Below are 8,591 nucleotides of genomic sequence, written 5' to 3'. Positions count from 1 at the left end.
CTGCACCCAGCCAAAACACTGTTATTAACTATAGTCACCATATTTAACAATAGATTGCCTAAAGTTATTCCTTCATCTAACTGAAACTTTATGCCCTTTGACCAACATCTTTCCAACCCCAAACCCCAGCCACTGGCAACCATCATTCTATTCTTTTTTTTTGACGGAGTGTCGCTCTGTCACCCAGGCTCTTTTTTTTTTTTTTTTTTTTCGATACAGAGTCTCGCTCTGTCGCCCAGGCTGGAATGCAGTGGTGCAATCTCGGCTCACTGCAAGCTCTGCCTCCTGGGTTCACGCCATTCTCCAGCCTCAGCCTCCAGAGTAGCTGGGACTACAGGTGTCCGCCACCACGCCTGGCTAATTTTTTTTTGTGTTTTTAGTAGAGATGGGGTTTCACCATGTTAGCCAGGATGGTCTCGATCTCCTGACCTCGTGATCTGCCCACCTTGGCCGCCCAAAGTGCTGGGATTACAGGCCTGAGCCACCGCGTCCGGCCCATTCTACTCTTCTGAGTTTTACTTTTTTAGATTCCACACATAAGTGAGGTCATGCAGTATTTGTATTTCTGTGCCTGACTTATTTCACTTAATATATGTCCTCCAGATTCATCCACGTTCTTGCAAATGACAGCATTTCAAGTCTGAATAATATTCCACTGTGTATATACACATTTTCTTTATACATTCAACTGTTGGTGGACACTTACATCTCTTCCACATGCCAGTTTCATTTGCGTTGGATATATACCCAGAAATGGAATTGCTGGATCATACAGTAGTTCTATTTTTAATTATTTGAGGAACCTTCATATGGCTACCCATAATGGTTGTACCAATTTATATTCCCCAAACAGTTTACAAGGGTTCTCTTCTCTGTACATCCTCATCAACATTTATCTCTTATTTTTAATTCTTCAGAAAAGTCTCATCAACATATATAATATTATTTTTCTGGAGTCTGGGCAAAAAAGAAAACTAAATGTTCAAAGTACAGTTCTCAAAATTCATTCAAGAGAAAGAAAACAAGCCACAGACTGGGAGAATATATTTGCAAAAGATTTATATGATAAAGGACTGTTATCCAAAATATACAAAGAACTCTTCAAGCTTAACAATAATAAAACAACCAGCTGGGCATGGTGGCTCACGCTTGTGATCCCAGCACTGTGGGAGGTGTGAAGATTGCTTAAGCCCAGGAGTTGGAGACCAGCCTGGGTAACATAGTGAGACCTTGGCTCTACAAAAAAAAAAAAAAAAAAAAAATCTAAAAATTGGCTGGGTGTGGTGGCTCACATTTGTAATCCCAATACTTTGGGAGGCTGAGGTGGGAGGATTGCTTGAGCTCAGGAGTTCGAGACCAGCCTGGACGACATGGTGAAACCCCATCTCTACAAGAAAAACAGAAATTAGCCAAGCACAGTGGTGCATGCTTGTAGTTCCAGCTACTTGGGAGGCTGAGGTGGGAGGATTGCTTGAGTCTTGAGGCTGAGCCTGTGCAGTGAGCCGTGATTGTGCCACTGCACTCCAGCCTGGGTCACAGAGCAAGACTCCGTCTCAAAAAAAAAAAAAAAAGGACTGGAAAGCTGGGCGTAGTGGCTCATACCTGTAATCCCAGCACTTTGGAAGGCTGTCGCAGGCGGATCACCTGAAGCTAGGAGCTCAAGACCAGCCTGGGTAACCTAGCAACACCCCCTCTCTACAAACTGTTTTAAAATTAGCTAGGCATGGTGGCACATCCCTATAGTCTTAGCCACTTGGGAGGCTGAGGTGCGAGGATCAATTGAGTCCAGGAGTTTCAGGATGCAGTGAGTTATAATTGTGCCACTGTACTCCAGCGCGGGCAACCAAGCAAGACTCTGCCTCTTAAAATAATGTTTTTTACGAAGTGTGATGGCTTGACTAAGGTACCTACAGTAGTGACTGATGATGGTAAGAGATTTAGATACATGATGAAGGTACGGACTGGCTTTGAGTATTTGAGAGAAAAAAATGAATCAAGGTAGACAATGTGGTGCTAAATTATTGATTTTGGGAGAATGTTTGGAGTGGGGGATAGAGCTATTAAGAATAGTTTGGAGGGCCCAGGCATGGTGGCTCACACCTCTAATCTCAGCACTTTGGGAGGCCGAGGCAGGAGGATTGCCTGAGGTCAGGAGTTCGAGACCAGTTTGGCCAACATGGTGAAACCCCGTCCCTACTAAAAAATACAAAAAAATTAGCTGGGCATGGTGGCACGCACCTCTAATCCCAGCTAGTCGGGAGGCTGAGGCAGGGGAATTGCTTGAACCAGGGAGGTGGGGGTTGCAGTGAGTCAAGATCCTGCCACTGCACTCCAGCCTAGGCAACAGAGCAAGACTCTGTCTCAAAAAAAAAAAAAAAAAAAAAAAGAATAGTTTGGAGGAAAAATAACTCAGTTTTGAACATGATGTTTATGATATATGTAAGACATGTAAGCAATAGACATCGTGATTCTTCTGTTCTTCCTCTTTTATATGTAATTTGCTTTTTGTCACAGTGATTATATACCTTTGTTCTAAGAACCATTTTTTAAATTTACCTTTTCAATGTGTATTCCCCAGCAAAATTCCTGAGCACATACTTGGTGCTTAGTAAATATTTAATAATGTTCTAAAAAACAAACATCTTTTCCTCTCAACTTTACACATTATCAATGTGTCCTCATCTAGTTCATAAAATTTCAGACTCTAGGTCTACAGAACAATGTTTGAAGCTTAGAATAATACAGACTATTATTCTGGGTTCAATTCACTTAGTAATCTGGTCAGTTCCAACCTCCTCTCAGGCCTGTTGAGTCCTAGATTGGATTATATACTTTGTGATTTACCATGAAAAACTAACACTCAAAAGCTAGGCATAGGGCCAGGCGCGTGGCTCACGCCTGTAATCCCAGCACTTTGGGAGGCCAAGGTGGGCAGATCACAAGATCAGAAGATCAAAACCATCTTGGCTAACACGGTGAAACCCTGTCTTTACTAAAAATACAAAAAAAGAAAAAAAAAAGTTAGCTGGGCGTGGTGGCGGGCGCCTGTAGTCCCAGCTACTCAGGAGGCTGAGGCAGGAGAATGGCGTGAACCTGGGAGGCAGAGCTTGCAGTGAGCTGAGATTGTGCCATTGCATTCCAGCCTGGGAGACAGAACGAGACTCTGTATCAAAAAAAAAAAAAAAAAAAAAAAAAAAGGCTGGGCATTGGCCGGGCGCGGTGGCTCACACCTGTAATCCCAGCACTTTGGGAGGCTGATCACTTGAGGCCAGAAGTTCAAGACCAGCCTGGCCAACATGGCGAAATGCCATCTCTCCTAAAAATACCAAAAATTAGCTGGACGTGGCGGTGCGTGCTTGTAGTCCCAGCTGCGTGGGAGGCTTGAGGTGGGAGGATCACTTGAACCTGGGAGGCAGAGGTTGCAGTGAGCTGAAATCACACCATTGTGCTCTAGCCTGGGCGACAGAGCAAGACTCTGTTCTCAAAAAAAAAAAAAAAAAGCTGGGTGCAGCTGTGTGTACTTGTAGTCCCAGCTCCTGGGGAGGTTGAGGTGGGAGAATCACTTGAAACCAGGAGTTGAGTCCAGCCTGGGCAACACAGTGAGCCTCTGTCTCTAAAATACACACAAAGACTCAGACACTCTTACTTGGGGAAGCAGGAACCAGTTTGCTTTTCAAAGTTAGCAGTGAACCAAAGCACAGTTCCTAAGATAGTTTCAAGCTAAAGCAGGACTTCCATATTGTGGTTTTGAGCCAGCCCTTCCTTCCCCAGCCCCTTGTCGCCCAGTAAATCAACTTAGGGATTATTAAGACAGCAGCACAAGCTTAAATGGCAACAATCCACAAATCTGCTTCAACTTCTGAAACCCAACATTTGTACTAGGCTTTTGTGTTAAAAAAAAAAATCATTTGACATTTCTGATTTTTGTGAGAACTAGCTTGCTTAGTAAAAATTTTGAGGTAGGTGACTAGAGACATTGTATTAGTGTGTTCTCACACTGCTATAAAAAACTACCTGAGACTGGGTAATTTATGAAGAAAACAGGTTGAATTAACTCACAGTTCCACAGGCTTAACAAGAAACATGACTGGGAGGCCTCAGGAAACTTACAATCATGGTGGAAGGCAAAGGGGAAGTAGGCACATCTTCACATGATGGCAGGAGACAGAGAGAAAAGGAGTAAGTGCTACACAATTTTAAACAACTAACTCTCCTGAGAACTCACTCATTATCACAAGAACAGCAAGAGGGAAATCTACCCCCATGATCCAATCACCTCCTACTGGGTCCCTCCTGCGACAGTGGGGATTACAATTCAATGTGCTATTTGGGTGGGGACAGAGTCAAACCACATCAGAGATCTTATTTTGGTATTAAGAAAATCCATCTAAAACTGATCAATAGTAGTGTCTTGTTAGCCCACCCTTCTCAGTCTCGCCTACCAGAAAGGCCTCCTGAGAATGGCTGCAGAGGGCGAGTGTCTCCTTACTCCTTCCTTATTCTTGCAAAGCAGTGCTCTCTCTCTCTTCTCTGCACACCTAAGCTTGAAACTCTTTAAAGCCAGGGAAATAATCTGATGTTCGTATTTCCTGATTTAGCTTGGCACAATGCCCTACGATCAAGTGCTTGCTTATTTTTCAATTGGGAGTGTCTTTTACATAGGAAGATAAAAATACAGAATTCTGACGCTAAGTAACTGCTTACATAGGGATACTTCCGAGACCAAGGAGCCTAACTAAACAAGAATGTAAACGTGGCTTCCTATGTTCATTAGCTCTATTATTGGTAACACTTTTTCAGACTGAACCATTTTATTAGAACAAGGCTTCTATTCAGAAAAAGCTGCTTAGAATCCTCTTTGCTTAATAAGTGAGGTCAAATGATATTAAGATATAAAAAATGAGCCTGCAGAATCCTCTTCTATTTCTAGTCAACACTGTCATCAATCCACACACAATTAAACAGATAGGAACAATTTATAGGAGTTATCTTCCAATTGCAACAATTCCCATTGGTAATAGAACTGAAATGCTAACCACTTGGCAGACTTCACTGAAAAAAATTTCAGGTTGGGCAGTTGGGATAAAATCATGACTCAACACTTGCCAAATCCACCCTCATTTACCTACTCGCAGCATTACCTCCCCCAAATAGTTCCTCAAATAAAAAACCAGATGAGTCAAATCCCAAAACCACTTGGCTGGAGTAACCAAGTTTGGGGGTATGAGCCACAGACCAGAGACACTTGTTATCTGCTCTTCTATTTTCTTGATGGGTAGCAGATGTGCTCTTGCCAACCAGCTATGCAAAGAGTTGATAGTGAGCACAAGACATTCCAGAAAACGGCTTGAGCAGCAGGTCTTTGGAATAATAGTTCTATCAGTACAAAACCACTGCAGCTTAGAACCAACCACAACTACAGATTCATCTGTCCTGAATATATAGTTTGCAGTTTCTTGCATAACTTACCAAAAATTAAAACCTTATGTTTGGCAAGTTGTATCCAATCCATCAATCCTCTGTGGTTATTGCTACCATGTCTTCCTTCTTTCACTGATAAACCATTCTCTTCCTTCTTTAGGAGGAAGTCCAAGTTTGATATATTAGAGACCCTGGCCTATTGCCCTACTTGGGATGTTATTTGATGGGCAAAGTGGGGTGGCTATAGTGAAATATATTTGAAAAAGGTAAAACTAAGTTTTAAATCGTTTCCTATAAGCAGAACTGCCCAGACTTTTTTTTTTTTTTTAGACGGAGTCTCGCTCTGTCGCCCAGGCTGGAGTGCTGTGGCTGGATCTCACCTCACTGCAAGCTCCGCCTCCCGGGTTCACGCCATTCTCCTGCCTCAGCCTCCCGAGTAGTTGGGACTACAGGCGCCCGCCACCTCGCCCGGCTAGTTTTTTGTATTTTTTAGTAGAGACGGGGTTTCACCGTGTTAGCCAGGCTGGTCTCGATCTCCTGACCTCGTGATCCGCCCGTCTCGGCCTCCCAAAGTGCTGGGATTACAGGCTTGAGCCACCGCGCCCGGCCCAGACTCTTTATTATAATAATGTACATAAGTTTCCAAGGGGTAGGGGAATAAAGTACATAGTATGTGCAAAGCTTATTTCTCATACCATTTTCATGGAACACTTTGTGGGATAAGGGTTTGATGGAACACACTGGGAAGTCCTGGGTTAGGTACATGTTGGTTTTTATAGGCGGGCATGGTTCTTGACTTGTTAAGACGTATTCTATGAAAAAAATCATGTTACGAGCTTGAAACAGTCTGCTAAGAAACAAACTTGCAAAACACAACCAAATGACATGCATTCATCTCCAGCCACTGGCTATTTGTGCTTTTGAGCGATTTTTCCTAGATGGCACAGAAACTGCAAACAAAATTAAATTATTTCCATTTTTTCAGATTTTAAAAAATCCCAGAAGCTCAAACACCTGAAAAATGCTACTCCTAAAGCATACAGTTATGTATCAATAATCCATATACATTTATTTGTAAGGTACAATTTCTAAAATGTTTTCTACATCTAAAAATGTATGAATAAAGACCATGAAATTTAGATTTGGATTTAAATCCTGTCATTTAGCATATGTGAGGCCCTAAAACTATTAATATGTAAGTGACCAAGAGCATTTTCCTCACTTACAAAGTGTAGATAAGAATGCTTGCTTTGTGTGGCGGTTTTGAGGATTAGATGTAAGGGACTGAGCACAATGCCACTACGAATAAAAAAACTACTCTGCCACAACGTAATCCATGATCCACTCCTGGTATCCAGAACACTTGGTCAATGGATTATGGTCTTGAGATAGTTAACAATAAAACAAAATCCACACACAGGCAATTGTCATATTATTGTATTTTATTACAGTATGTGTAGTGTATACTAACTTAAAGGGAAAAAAATGTAAACAAAATGAAAGTCATTGGGAAAATGGCATCTTGCTTTAATCTTCAACTGAAAGCTACCTTTAACAATCCATGTATACCATTATGTCAAATTGTAGTCTTCTCTGCAGAATTTTAGACAAATGAAAATGGACAATGTAACACCAAGGAGTTAAGCACAGAAAGTGATACTGATCAAAAAGCTGAAAGTAAAATCTACCTTGGCTAGAACTGAACATTCAGATCTGTCTCTCCAGAGGAAAAATCTAACTTGAATCATAACGGTTCATATTTTGACTAGTTCATACCCTATCAATTAGCTACTTATGACTTGAACATACCTTTTCTCAGCTGCACCTGACAACCTAAAACCCCACTGGGCAATGCTGCTTGGCATGTCTTACTCCTCTGAAATCATCTACTTTCTAAAAACCAGAAAACGAGTTCGCTTGTGATTTAAATTTCAAAAAATAGTTGGTAGAAAACACAAAAAGAATCAACCGTTTAAAGTCTTATCCTTTCCTTCACTCTACAACAGCTACTTCTACAAAAAAAAAGAGTATGTGGATACTTTCTAAGAACTCAGAAACAAGAAAACCAAAATCAGAGGGTGCATGAATATATGTGCACTTCTACAGACTGAATCTCTAATCCCCCAAGACAGATTTAAACAGGTAATCCCAACATTCCAAATTCAGAAAGCAGAGATAAACAGTTTTGTTTCTAAATCAGTGGTATTACTAGCTGAAATGTTTAGTAGAATACTGCACTTATAGTTCAGCAGTACTTTGATTATATGTCATTTAAAAAATCAAAATAATAACCATATTCCTCTAACAGCAAAGAATTCTCCCACTTTTTATTTTGAAACACTGGTATTTCCATAAACCTGCAAGTGGAAGATAAGCTGTTCAATAAAAGCCTTCATATATATGCATATATATACATATATATATATAAAATACAGACATTATTTTAGAAGTCTGTTCTGTTCATATAACAGATTATTTTGGTACTAACAAAAATTGTATACAATCCATCAATTGTATGGCTAGAAATGAAACCATCACTAAACCAAGACACACGGCTTTCCTGCACTTTGTTTAAGGAAAAAATTCCACATAATTCTTACTGTGTTAGAAGAATAAAGTACATTTGTCATAGTATACATTATCGTATTCCCTTAAAGCAGGGACTATTTAAAGTTTTTAAATTAAACAATGTCCAGGCTTACTTCTGTCTGTACATTCAGGAATAATCATGTCACTGGTTACATACAATTCTCATGCAAAAAAAAAAACCTCAAAAAACAAACAACCCCTCAGTTGTTTTCTTAAGTCTAATTAAGCCAAACGAATAATAGCAATTTAATTAGTAAGCTTAAATCAGAGAGGTATAGAAATTCAGCAGTTAAACTGTTATTTCCTGCCTATAGTGCTGCTGCTCCTCAATCTATTTTCTTCACGTTTAGAAGAATTCATAGGCATCGATGGTCAAAGTAAGAATTTCAACATTGCAGCAAACAACAGAAGAGTGACAAAGTCCCTAATGTCGTGACAATCTTAATGACCTTTAAAAGGTAAAGGATTGTGTGCGTGTGTGTGGAAAGGACTCTAGGAAATAAAAGGTAAAGGATTGTGTGTGTGTGTGTGGAAAGGAGTAGGAAATAAAAGGTAAAGGACTGTGTGCGTATGTGTAGAAA

Source organism: Macaca nemestrina, chromosome 2 (genome assembly GCF_043159975.1).
Source record: "Macaca nemestrina isolate mMacNem1 chromosome 2, mMacNem.hap1, whole genome shotgun sequence".
Lineage (NCBI taxonomy): Eukaryota > Metazoa > Chordata > Mammalia > Primates > Cercopithecidae > Macaca > Macaca nemestrina.
Note: the sequence above shows the minus strand (reverse complement) of the source record.